This window comes from Drosophila melanogaster, chromosome 3L, assembly GCF_000001215.4.
Source record: "Drosophila melanogaster chromosome 3L".
Lineage (NCBI taxonomy): Eukaryota > Metazoa > Arthropoda > Insecta > Diptera > Drosophilidae > Drosophila > Drosophila melanogaster.
The window spans coordinates 21,863,989-21,877,317 of record NT_037436.4 but is presented as its reverse complement, the minus strand read 5'-3'; the positions used below and the strand labels follow the sequence as shown (position 1 = coordinate 21,877,317).

The window sequence follows — 13,329 nt, the reverse complement described above, 5'->3', positions numbered from 1 at the left end:
AAGGGATTTCTATTGGAAAAATATTATGGCTGCAGCACCTGCCTGACCTAAACAACTAGCCCATCAGAAAGGTCAATTAATTGATTCGAAACAAGAGAACACTAAAGAAAAACATTTCATAAAAAGCTGGCAGAAAAGGGGGCCTGCATTCTACCAAAAAAAAAGGGGGCAAAACTGCATGGACTTTGGCAGTGCATTCGAATGGCAGCCCAACTTCCGTTTGAAGCCTTTGTCCGTGTGAGTTGTGTAAAAGCGATAAGTGCAAAATTTAATTAAATTTAATTTCAGGCACAAAAACCCTAGAAAAGAAAAGCATTGCGCATTGCGCGGGATTCTGCATTGAAGTCCGTTACACGCGAAATGCATTAAGCCCACGAGTTTTAATTAAATTATTATTAATCTCATTTGACTGCGTGAATGTGTGGGTTAAGTCCGGCCGCACCTGGCTCCACCTGATAAAAAACAGAAATTGAATTCCGTACACAAGCGAACCGAAGTGAACTGATCCAAACCGAAGTAAAGGAAATCAAGAGGCAAAAACTTTGACATGTCCCACAAAATATTCCTATCTGTGCCAAAAAGTTAACTGCCTGTGGTCGGCGGTTAGTGGGTTGTGGGTGGGTGGTTTGCCTGGGCTGGTTGGGTGGTGCTGGGCCAGGCTGTCGAACAGCCTGACATATGAAATTAGGTCGTCTGAATTTTGAATAAACACTAATTGTCATGAAATGCGGCTGAAATTGCAAATACAGCCGATTGCCACCGATTCAGTGGCATGCCACTCCGCCCACTCACAATCCGCACAATCCACTCATTATCGATTTGGATTATGCAAATCGTCGTTGGGCCAGTCCATAATCAATTTACTTCTGGATTGGCAGAAATTTTGCTGGAATATATCTGTATCTATATATATATATAAATTCAAAATAATAAGTTAATAATTACTTAGTTAAAGGAGTTGCAATTATTAACTGATAAATACAAAACCACGAGCAAATGCTTTGGCTTTTCACAAAATATGGCATAGATTAGGATTAAGCCTAAGCTGCATCAAACACAGTAGTGGTAAATTACTAAGAATATGCTATCTATCGATATTATCACACTTCGTGAGCGCACAGATCCTTTCAAGTCCTTCGGTCTCTCTTTCTCATTATTTCAATTTGCCTCCTCCTTTCTGTGTATCATTCACCTTTCATAAGCCTAAATTCTTAGCAACATTTGAATGTGAATCCATTTGAGTTGGCCTCTTCCAGTGGCTTAGTGGTTGCCAACTGAAACGGACAAGCCGTGCTCGATCCAGAAAGCGGCAAGTTCATTTAACTAATAGCCAACAATTTATAACTAGCTTCAGTTGCTCGCCATCCTCTGCAACTGCAAAAAGCCAGCGACGACACACAACTAATGGCCTCTGCCCACCTGAATGCCCACCGATGTCCCGCCCGATTCCTGGGCAGGAAAACTAATCCGCTTAATGTTTCGCCTATCTCCTAAACTATGGTCCTGCAGGACGAGACAGCCTCCTTATGGCTTGTGTGTGTGAGCCGGACTTTACTTCCTCCATCGACAAGACGAAAGAAGTCCAGAAGGCATCCTACTAGATGAGATGACCGAAATAGTGAAAATCGAGAAATGGAGTAGAAACGCTCGGGAGAAGACTTAAGTAAAAGTGTTGTACAGTGCGTGAAGAAAGTTTTCTGGCAAAAACTTAAATAGCCCCAAAGTTGATTATACGATAGGCATTTCGTGATGGGAAATGGAGAAAAGCGGGACCAGATTCAACATATGAGCCTGCTAATTAACTAAATTGAAGACAAAACTTTTGGCTCTCTGCGACTCAAAGGAACCCAAAGCCGGAAACTGCGCGGAAATAGGATAAGAATAGAAAGAGCCAATACCCTGGATAGTTTTAAAAAACTTTTTATGCGTGTCGCTGCCATTAAAATAAAAGAAAAAAATATTTATGACAAACAAACTCTATACACTACTTACTTGCCGACGAAATTGATCTCGTTTTTATCCTGAAAAGTAAATGCAAACGTATTGATAAAATAGGAATCTTGCATTCTATTATTAATAATTTGGGCTTTTCATCTTTTAATTTGAGCATTAAAAAGACATGAAATGGCAAAGCCAGCTTACATACTTTTGTACATATATACACATATGCAATAGATAAGGTTTCTGAGAAAGTGTTATGTAAAAAAAGACTGTATTGAATTCAACAATGATATGCATTCAGAAAAGTAAGGGTAAAGAAAAGATTGTATTTTTATACGTTAAAATACATCTATAAATTAATTATTTTAAAGTACACCTTCTACATATCCATAGATGCAATGGGGATCTTTGGGACCATTGGATTAGTTGTGTGATATTCATGACAATAGAATACATTGTTAAGTCTAATATATAGAGAGTCTGGTATGTGTGGTTCCCTTTACATTTGCACAACAAATATTATAATATCCCCTACAGGCATATGAAATTCGGTTTGATTAAAAATGAACACAATACTTATTTTTATAGCCACAAGTATTTATCATATTTCTAAGCCCATTCCGACTATTTGATCGTATTAAAAAAAAAGAACAGCTTATCTCATCATTTTCTTGATTGACTACTGAGACCGTAACCCGCTAATCCAGACAAAAATTTTTCCACATGATGTGATGGCAAACTCACTTCGGGCAGCCCTTCTCGGAAAATGCCGTCCTGACACACGCACACCACCTTAAAGCTGAACAGCTATGCAGCTGAACGCAAACTCTTGTTAAGCATTAAATGTGGCACGAAAAGCGCGGTTCCGAAATTTGTGTTGCATACTTTGCTGCGCTGTGACTCGCAGCTAGGTGTTTTAACGCACACATGTACGTAAATGGTTGTATATTCCAGGGTCTATGTATGGGTGCATAAACGCTTCGCTTGCTTATTTAATTTGCCACAAAATTGTAGACACATAGCCAAAAAAGCCGAACCGGAAAGTTGAAAGGCTATGAAAGCAAAAACTTTTTATTTCGCAGCTGAGCGAAGTCAAAACCAAAAGTGGAATAATAGCAGTTATAGTTTTTGCTGGCGACTTTTGCCAGGATATTTGTTTTACGCTACCGGCATGACTTGAGGACTGAGATAAATAAATATATATATATTGTATATATATATATTGTATATATATATATATATATATCATTCATTAATTAAAAAAAATATGAATACCAATTAAAAATATTAAACACTCAGGCTTGTTTGGTTGAAAAAATACAGGTTCATTTAAGGGTTGATATCTTTATTTTATTTCAGACCATAAACTTGTACGAAGATAAATATTTGCATTATATCGGTATGCATTCATTTTAAGATGCATTTATCTCCAAAAACTATTTCGCAAGTACGTCTACGTCTTTTTTCGTTTATTGTGCGTCAGAAGTCATGGATAACTTTACAGGTGTCCCTTTGGAATTCCGAGCGGGCGGAAACATTTAGTCTCAAAATTGGACTTCACCTCTGGACAATCCAATGCGAAGTCAGTTCATGAATATTTATAAATTCGTTTCATAAACACACGCCGATACGAACATGTGGTAAAGGCGTCTCAAATCCGCAAACCTCCGTGCCTTGTACCCCTGCTCTAATAAAAAGGAACCTCAAAAGCAAATTCAATTAACCCTACAGACCGTAGAGAGCATAAGCAAATACACTCAACCAATACAAATACGATGACCGAGACAGACAAACCAAATTCCCTACTTGCAGAATCTCCTCATCCTGCTCCCGCAACTCCATTCCGCACTCCTCCGTTGGACTAAGGCACGCGCCAACTACAAATCCGCCCCTCAGCCACTGGCGCCCGACCAGGGACGGGGTGGCTGGCCAACCGCAAGGACACAAAGTAACTAATTATCTCGCCTTAACCCTTACCAACAGCTTCCTGCTGTGTTTACTTAGCACGCCACCCTTCTAAAGTTCTCCTGCAGCTTCATCGCACGTGGCTGGGAAATGGACCCGAAAAATAAAAAGAAAGCTGTGGAAAATCGAATGCAAACCCGATATGTTTTCCACATTTGAATGGACAATGGGCAGCAGGCCTGGGAAAGGGGAAACAGGAAAAAATGTAAATGAAATGTGTCAAATGCTGACACATGCCGCGTCTGAAACCTGAAACTGGAACTCTTTGGGTTAGGTGAAAAGGAGGGACTCAAAGGATGCGCTGATGCAGGGTTCCAGAGTTGCCCGAGGAAACAGGGGGAGTTCCCGCCTGGTACAGCGACCATGTCCGGGGAAGTGGGACTTTTCACAGCAATCACCGGCTGAGTGAATATTTATCGATAACAAACTGAAAACATCCCAACCCGACCCCAGTCGGCAATTCCACTTCCACTCAACACAACGTCAAACAAGCGAGATTGGGTTCAGACTAAGGAGTAAGGCCTTCCATAGGCTTTGCAGGATACCATACCGCCTGCCAGGATACCCGGGACTGGCCAGACATTCATCTGCAATCTCGAACCGGGATGGATTGATGTGTGCCAGCTATTATTTGGACAGCACTCGTGGCGCGTACACGAAATGAACATGGCCAACTACATCGCAGGGGTGGCGCGGGTCTGATTTAGGAGGATTCCACGTTGGCAAATGGCACGAGCCATTGAGCTAACGATCGAAATTGTATCTCGCACGCATGTTTTGTATCTGCAACTCCAAGCGCAGCACTGAAAGAAGCCACTTTCATGATTGGCGCAGATAAATGCTTGCAAACTGCACTTGGGCTGATTTGAAGTTTACAAGTTCTGCAGCTGAATTCTAAAAAGATTCAAAACCAGAAGTTCTCACTTCGATTGAATACATTTTACTTACATATTACTGTCGTAATAGGATTGCGCGTTAATAAGAAATTCATAATTAAAACAATTACAAAGTGTGTCTAGTCACTACTTTTTTATAAGACTAATTCCTGTTTTATTTAAACAAATACCAACTTGGGCACTTTTGGTTAAAAAAACATAGAGCAAAATCTAAAAGGGTTTTCAAAGCAATGGCATATTTTCCTAAATTATTGTTTATAATAAATAAATATAAATAAATAATCATTTTTTAACTAGGTAATCTGCTTAGTTTTGTAATTTCAACAAAAGAAATAATAAAATTGGCAGGCTTACAGTAAAATCAAATTATTTGTGCCCCTTAATACAAGTGAAGTATTACCTATTGATAGCAGTGTACACTTCGACAATCGAATCTGAAGTCCCGAGCGTTTAACGTCAAATAAAACCGAGTAAATAATTTAGCAGCCAAGGCAGCACAGCGAAGTGCCCGATGCGAAGTAGGAAAACTTTAGCGTATTTATTTGCAATTTTCGCATTTTAAGCCGATAAAAGCAGGACAGCGGCGATGTGTGTGTGTGTGTGTGTGCCCAAGTGAAGGAGGTGTTGGGTGTTCCGGGCATGTCGGTGAGACGCCGGGGGTAGTGACCGTATAAAATGACAAGCGTTTGACACAAGCACCGGAATATCCGTCAGTGCGGCGACGGAGCGGACGACACTGCGTCCTGCGTCCTGGACAAGGGAACTCCGGGAAGATGATGCCGGAGGAGAGCGGTGAACGGTGTAGATGTGTGTCCTGCGCGTGCACTGTTTGCTAGCGTGTTACGGCCACATTCATAATACAAAAGGATGCTCCGGCCAAACCGAGCGAGCATCATTTCCCGGTGCCATTTCTAGTTGTGTGTCAACTATTCTAATAGTTCGCGCTTGAGTGGGTCGGAGTGGGGGTTGTGGTGGTAGGAGGGTATGTGTGTGATTTACAGTTGCGCTGATTGCAAGGATAATGCCAAAGTACTCGCCGCTCTGGCAGGAAGTCTCTGGCGCGCTTTCATTCCTCGGTAGCCAAGCAAGTCTCTGCCAAAGCGGATGTCAACTTAAAGGTATTAAGAAATTGAATCAAAGTGGAAATATTATAAGAAAAAATACGTACTTCAATGGCAGATAGAAAGCGAGAAAGTGGATCCGCATTCAAATTGGCTTGGTTGCATATTTAAAAGTATAAATTATTGTATATTTATCAACTCAAAAAGGGGAATCAAAACCGTGAATTTCACGGATAAACTAGCTCTTAAAAGCATATATCTATATCTACGAACTTTTTCAATGCATAATTTTTCTTCGAGTGTATATTGAAGTGGTCGGGGGTGTGGACTGAGGCGACGGAGTGGGGGATGCTGCAGTTGTACTTGCCGTTGCCTAAGTGCCGCTCCGACTTTGAACTATGACGTTGGCTTTTAGTGTATTAAGAAAATGTCAAAGGAGCTGACAGCCCAGGCTCCGGCTCCAGTCGAAGCTGAACCAGGTGCCTGGCTGCGAATTCGGATGCAACGCGGGCAGGGGAAGTAATACATAATAATGCAATTTTGCCAAGGACAACGGCAATGAGGAAGGCGGATTCATTTGGCTTAGGCCAAATGCCGGGCTGAGTCTAAAATCTAAAAAGCAGGAGGAAAGTAATTGGGAAAAGTGGAGGAGCTGAAATGAGGGGAAACGCGGTGCTTACAGGATTATAATTTTCTGCAACCATTCCAGGCGTTCTCTCGTACAAAAATGTATGCAGCATTGCCGGCACTCAATAAACAGAATAAGCAAAGCAGAATATACGTACATCCCAGCAAAATTCCATAAGCCCAACATAACAATTACTGCCATGTTGGAACACATAAAAGTTGTAAAGGCCCTTAGTCCCAGGGATCCCCGTCCGGGCATCCACCTGTTTGTACACACACACACACATAATTCTGCCACCTATGTAAAACCACTGGCAGCCCCAAGTGTCCTGCCTGCACTTAATCTCAATTTGATGCCTACGCATACCCTGTAATCGAGTAAAGAGTGTGTAGCAAGACCATAAATGCGTGTTTACAAGAGTTTTCATTTAGATGTTGTTAAAATTGTTGGTGGATAATAATGATAATGCATATAAGAAGAATAAACTTACTTATTTAAGGTAAGTAATTAACTTCAAGCATATATGTATGCATTGAAAAGTAAAGCATCTAAAATAATTATTTAATATATTAATCTTCCTGTTTGAAGATGCATGGAAGAACCTCTATAAGGCTCCTCTCCGATTTTTACAGGGATTTTTGTTTTGGAAATTTATTACCATGCCCCAGCCTCGGCAAAACACAGGATATATCCCCTGGCCCTCCAATAATCGTATATGCCATAAGCGTATTAACGCAATTCAATTTCGAGCCATTCTGCCTCCCTCCAAAGGCAAAAAAAGCAGTAACAGCAACGATAGGAATAACTACAGCAATAAGAGCTGGTCGAAACAATGTAGATTGCGCCACCTGCGCAGAGCTAGCGGCTAAGAACGAATCTTAGATATCCTTTATCTTCTAGTTTATTTGTACCTAAGAACATAGTTTTGACTGAAATTATATTTCACATAATATTTATTTATTATAATTGTTATTTCCGAGGAAAACGACTTATAGGAAAACAGCTATCCTTAAATGGTGCATATGCCCTGCCAGCTAAGATAGGGTATCAACCGGTAAACGTATTAACTTCCGTTCACTTTTATAGACACAGACAAACACACCTACACGGCCACCAGGACCCATTGCGGCACACATATGCCAAACTGAACACTATGATGACCAAAGGACACGTATGGGCACCGCCTCCTGGACAAAAAAGGGGAGAGTTCCGGTCCTGGGAGACCGGAGTCGCAGGCAGGACGCTGCTACATCGCGTGTTTGTCACAACTCACAGGTATATACATAGATACATAAATCTGTATGTATTTGTGTCGGGACGAGGGGATCGGCAAACAATTGGATGCTGTGGGTGAAAGTTGGCGTTGGTATTTTGCACATCACGGAGTGCAGAGCACCAGCGAGTTGTATAACCACGTTTTTTGCTTTCTCACGCAAAAAACTTATGGACTTTGCAACTAACCTTTTAGCTATATTAAGGAGTTGCAGAGTTGCATTAACAATAATTATATTTCCTAGAGGTACATCATATGTATCTAAAGCCATGCCGATGATAAATGATAATAATTTTAATTAATAATTAATAATATTGCAATCTGTATCTGTAAGAATAGGTTTTAGAGGACCTAGGGCCTACAGTATAGTACCTTAATAATACCTAATACTTTTACTTTATTATATTCTAAATATAATAAATTATACCATATAATAATAACCTTCTCGGAAATACCAGTTATAAAAATTCCCATTTGGTTCCAGGAACTGGAACTGTATGACCACTGTATCTGAGATGCCTGCCGCTGGTGGCCTGTTAAGTTTTGCATGGCCACCTTCTTGGTCAACACACGGATGCCGACCTGTACGTGCAGTGCCCTTAGCTATTTGACCGTTTTTTGGGGCTTTTGCCTATACCTTCTCACCGATTGTGATTCTGTTTCTTCGTTTTTTATGGGTCACCAGAGCGAGTGATCACAGACAAAGTGAAAAGAAAATATTTGCCTGTTGTGCGTTAGATTGTGTTTCGAATGTGTCCTGGATTTGGAATATGTACTTAAAAAGGGTCAAGCGGCAAGTTGTGTGTAGGTGCAGTGGGTCTTGAATGAAGATTGGGGACAGATGGCTAGAGTTTCCCTGCAGGTGTTCCATTATGGAAGAATCATTTATACTTTAGTCCCCTTTGTGCCGATGAGCCGTGAAAGTGCGCAAGGAGACTACAAGCAACCTGATCTGAGCCAACTATATATTAATCAAAAGATTTTAAAGGCTAAGTTTATACTAAGTTTCTACGTTCATGCGGATTAACTGTTAATACTTTTCAACGAATCTGGTATACCCTTTTACACTACGTGTTACTAGTATAGTACATCTTCATGACATATAGAAAACTTTCTTTTAAAGATAAATAATCGATAAGTAATAATTGAAATATATAAATCATGAGATAAATGGCAAATTGCTCTTCGTACTGCTACAAACTGAAGATCGGCGACTGCCTTTTGAAGGACCTAAGATTTAAATGGTATAAAGCCATTCAGTTGGTTTGACATGAGAATGGAGATGCGCAGGGTACGACAGGACGTGCCACCCGAACTTATCAGTCGACATCCGGTGTGTGTCCCACAACAAGACAAGACAACAAACCAGCTACCAGCAACCCCAGCAACCAGAAACCAGAAAGCCGGCAACCAAGAGCAGTGACAACGAGCCATCCACATGCACATCCCCAGCCTCATCCACATTTACACACACAGAGAATGTCAGCCAATATCCTGCACAACATGGCGATACAGTGCAAACAATCCTGGCCCTCTCCCTTTCGGCCATGTAAACCAACTAATGAAACTGTCAACTGGCCACAACAGTCGGTCGGAAGGAGACGGATCGAAGGGAAAGGGAGGGGCGAAGGAAGCGGAAGGTGGATTGAGTTGGAGCTGCCCGCCTCAGCCTGCTGCCTTTCACTTTTCACTCCTCCCCGTGGACAAGAGCACCCAGCCAGCCAACCATTTGACCAACCTACCGAAGAGCAACAGGCTGATCCTCTGGAACGGCGCGGCTTCATTAAAAGAGCTCGCCACGAAATTGATTGCCCAGTCAGCGCTTGATTAGCACTCGAAGGCTTAAAACTTATCAGCAGCGCGCCACGTACATATGGCCAAGACACAGGGCGGGGTCCTTTTCAATTCGAAAATCCAATTTGGCCCGGACAATGGCTGCCTAGTGGCATATTGAAAATTTCCATGTGCCGCGGTATTTTTAGCCTGCTCATAATCGCCGCCCAAGTCCCGACCCCGAAAAGGAGAAAGGAGAAATGAAGCCGGGGAGCATGAGACTCAGCACCAGACTGACTCGGTTATGAAAATGGATTTTCCAGCCATTCACACACATGTGTCTATTATGCATAAGCCTTCGTCTGCCTTTCCTCGCTGGGTGGGTGAGCATGGGTGGCGAAGTGGAAGGTGGGTGGGCCGTCGCAAACGAAACAGCTGCTCTTGGATGATAGGTAGCGCCCATCAAAAACGCTCCACTCATTGACTCTACCAAATGGTTATCTGCACTTCTTTGCCCGGCGAAGAAGGGGCAGCGAGTTGTCATATTGTGTATGAAAAATAAGGAAAATTGAAAGAGGAAGGCGTTAAACGTTCCACGAAATATATAATACAATATATTATAATGTATTATTATCCAAATGTTGATTTCATCGAAAGTGATTATATAATTGGCACAATACGAATTTAAGATTGCCCCTAGTCATGATTAATCAATCTTAATCTTTATCAATCGATTCGCTATCCACATCGATTTTCGATCCACAGAAGATCCCAGGTTGTTGCATTGCTTTGAGTCCATACTTTCGAAACAATGAGGGTCTTGGATAGCACCTAGAAACTTTTGTCAACTCTAATTGTCCATATTTTATAAGGACTTCGAATTTCAGGAGGTCTTCTTCAAGATCGATATAGTAAGCTACGTGTTTTATGTGGGACTCAACCTTTGCGAAAATGCAAATTTATGACAGGTGGCACTGGGCTGCTGGCTGGTGAGATGTGTGTTCGCTGGAAACAAAGGTGGTGGGGGCGTAGTGGGTAATGGGCGGAGGGCGTGTCTGGGGTGGGGCAGGTACATCGGATGTGTGCGGATATGTTTTGCCGCTCGAGTGAACGTGTGTATGTGCGAGAGCTTTTTTCCATGTGCTCCTTCTATAAAATAAAAGAGTGGCTTTGTATGTTATGAGCGGGCGAAGGGGCTGTTTTTTGTTTGGGTGGTTGAATCTGTCAACACGGGGCTGACACACACACACACACACACACACATGCCGTGACACATACATCCACACACAGGAAGCATTTGTTTGCTCATGTTTGTTGCATGTGTTTGACGTTAACGCGACACAATTAAGTCGCTGAAGTGCGCCTACATACACAGAGGCACACGAACACATAGACATACGGACTCACACCCACAACGAAGAGCCAGCCATTACACATTTCAATTTTAAAGTGACATGAGCGAGAAGGGGCGAACAACGGCCCCTTCTCGCGCAACTTTCTTAATGAAATTTCAATTTATCCTCGTCCATGAGAGAGAAAGAAAGAAAGTACATGTGGGCATGCAAATCACATTCCCTATTCCGATTCTCTGTGCGGCTCTCCGTTCCATTATTCCACTGCTTTCCACTCCCACTTATAATTGAAGGCATTATATGCACACATTTTAATTACACGATTTGAAAGGATTATGATTATGCTCGCGATTGTGCACATGGAAATCTCCTGCGAATTTCCGCGCAGCAAAAAGCTTTAAATGCCATCGCTCGCCTTTCACTGGGTTGAGTGAAAGTTGCCTTGACGCGAGGTGAGCTCTTCAATGGAAATCAGGCTTGGCCTGATAATCAAGTGGTTGCATTGAGTGGTCATTATGAATCGCAGCCAATGCCATCGCATCCGATGAGGATTCTGCTGGCCTCCCCGTCCCGAGCTCATCTTAAAGACCCAGTCTTTATTCCTGCTGAAAATCAAGCTGGGAAAAACTGGGCTTATCGTTAATTTCTCTATGAACCATCCTCGTCTTCACTTAAAGCATTATGGTAGGATTGGTAAAATCGGCGTTGCTCACATGATTAACTCATCCTGGGGAAAACACGATGTGTATTATGAGTATAAAGTTCCTGTTTTGCTAAAATCATAGCGGTCATAAGGACAGACAGACGAACAGATATGCGGACAGTCGGACAGACAGTCAAAAATGGCAAGATCACTTTGCAACCCCGTTTCTTTTCAGTTGCGTAGTTTTAAGTCAAATAGCAGATGTTTGCAATTTTAATAGGGGTGCTTAAAAACTGAAACCAGCTGCGAATCAAAGCTCTGCTCATTGTATTATATACTAATTTTTGTAAGTGCATGTCTACATCTTTTTTCCCAGGCAATGCATGACTCATCCGATGCGAAAGAATGCACGTCATCTAATTGCAACTTAAAACGGCCATCCGGCAACACATTGTCATTTAAAGCCAGAATTAAGCACACACATGTCTAATTAGCAACTCATTAGCCAGCCCGTCGATGCAACACAATGTCGCCCCATCCGGCGCAAATGTGAATCGCCTGGTTCCCAGCGGGGGGTGGTGATTCGGGATGGTGGGGTGGTCACGTGGAATCAATGCTTATCGGAAAAGTGCAGCAAGCGCAGGAGAAAAACCAAGGGGAGCGGACGGGTCTGGTAAACTGAAGTTTATTGTTTCAGGCGGGTGAAATAAAGTCCACATGTGAGAAATTGCTGCCACCGACTTTCCTTCGGCCACCACGACATTTTCAGTGGAGCATTGTTGGCCCCAATAATCGGGGTGCCAGCATCACACAGCAAAAAGGTTATTGTCATATCACTGACCACTAACCAACAAAGGTTTTAAATAATTATAAATGATGGTTAGCATAGGTTTCACAATCAATTACAAGAATCCTTATTTAAATAGATCATTTAAATAAAATAGATTATTCGGTCCTCAGCCAATAACCCAATAACCGTATATGTTGAATTTTTGAATGTGATGCAAACGTATTCAAGGATCAGGACTTGCAGCGTGGTAAGAAGCATGGGTTATTTGATATGAAGGACATTGAATGGCATATGCAGATGGCCAAAGGTTGGCCTTTTCTATTATTGTGGCTGCTGCTGTTGGTTGACTGTGTGGCAGCAATTTCCAATTATCGATAAATAACTGAAGTGAAGAGCTGGCAAAATTGTTGTCATAAAAAGTGGCTTGTAAATTTAGCAGCTGTTCATTCGATGTTGATGAGGACGACGTCGCCGGCCAGGCAAATTACAAAGAGAACACAAGGAGGATGAAAAGTTTTCACTAGGAAGACACCAAGTCGAATAGGGAATACACTGATTTTGCAAATTAATGATGAAGTATTTGCTTAGTGGTCAAGGTAAAGCTCTTGGCTTATAAAACCATACATACAAACAATTGTTTAGCATTACACTATGAATAGAAGATATCGCAGGCCTAACTCAGAATCCTCCATGTTCGTTATCCATGAGTATTGGAAAGTTACCATCATTTTGTCATAACGCTACCGCGCAGTCAGATTTCTATTAGAAATTTTAATTATAACAGTTTATTAAACTGTTATGGCACATTATGTCCAACCATATGGATATGAGGTCACCCATAAACAGTTCCTTGCCCAGGATGAGTCAAATGAGTTAACAGGAAGTGGAGCGAAGGATATGGCAGCAGGACATTGCCAAGTCTATAAACAAAGAGGCAACTTTGGACCTGGACGAGGTCCTGTACACATAAGCAGACGTTTTAATTTTATCGAACGGATGACAAGCTG

General features: G+C 41.9%; 1 protein-coding gene across 4 annotated transcripts in view; it reads right to left on the bottom strand.

Annotated features, from left to right (window-relative positions):
* Positions 1-13,329, bottom strand: part of mub (mushroom-body expressed) — an 87,915-nt gene that overhangs the window by 55,385 nt on the left and 19,201 nt on the right. For all 4 annotated transcript variants that reach the window (NM_001275268.1, NM_001259947.1, NM_168946.4 and 1 more), the window contains exon 2: positions 1,993-2,021. The gene's annotated coding sequence lies outside the window, so the exon portion shown is untranslated. The remainder of the gene's footprint in view (positions 1-1,992; positions 2,022-13,329) is intronic.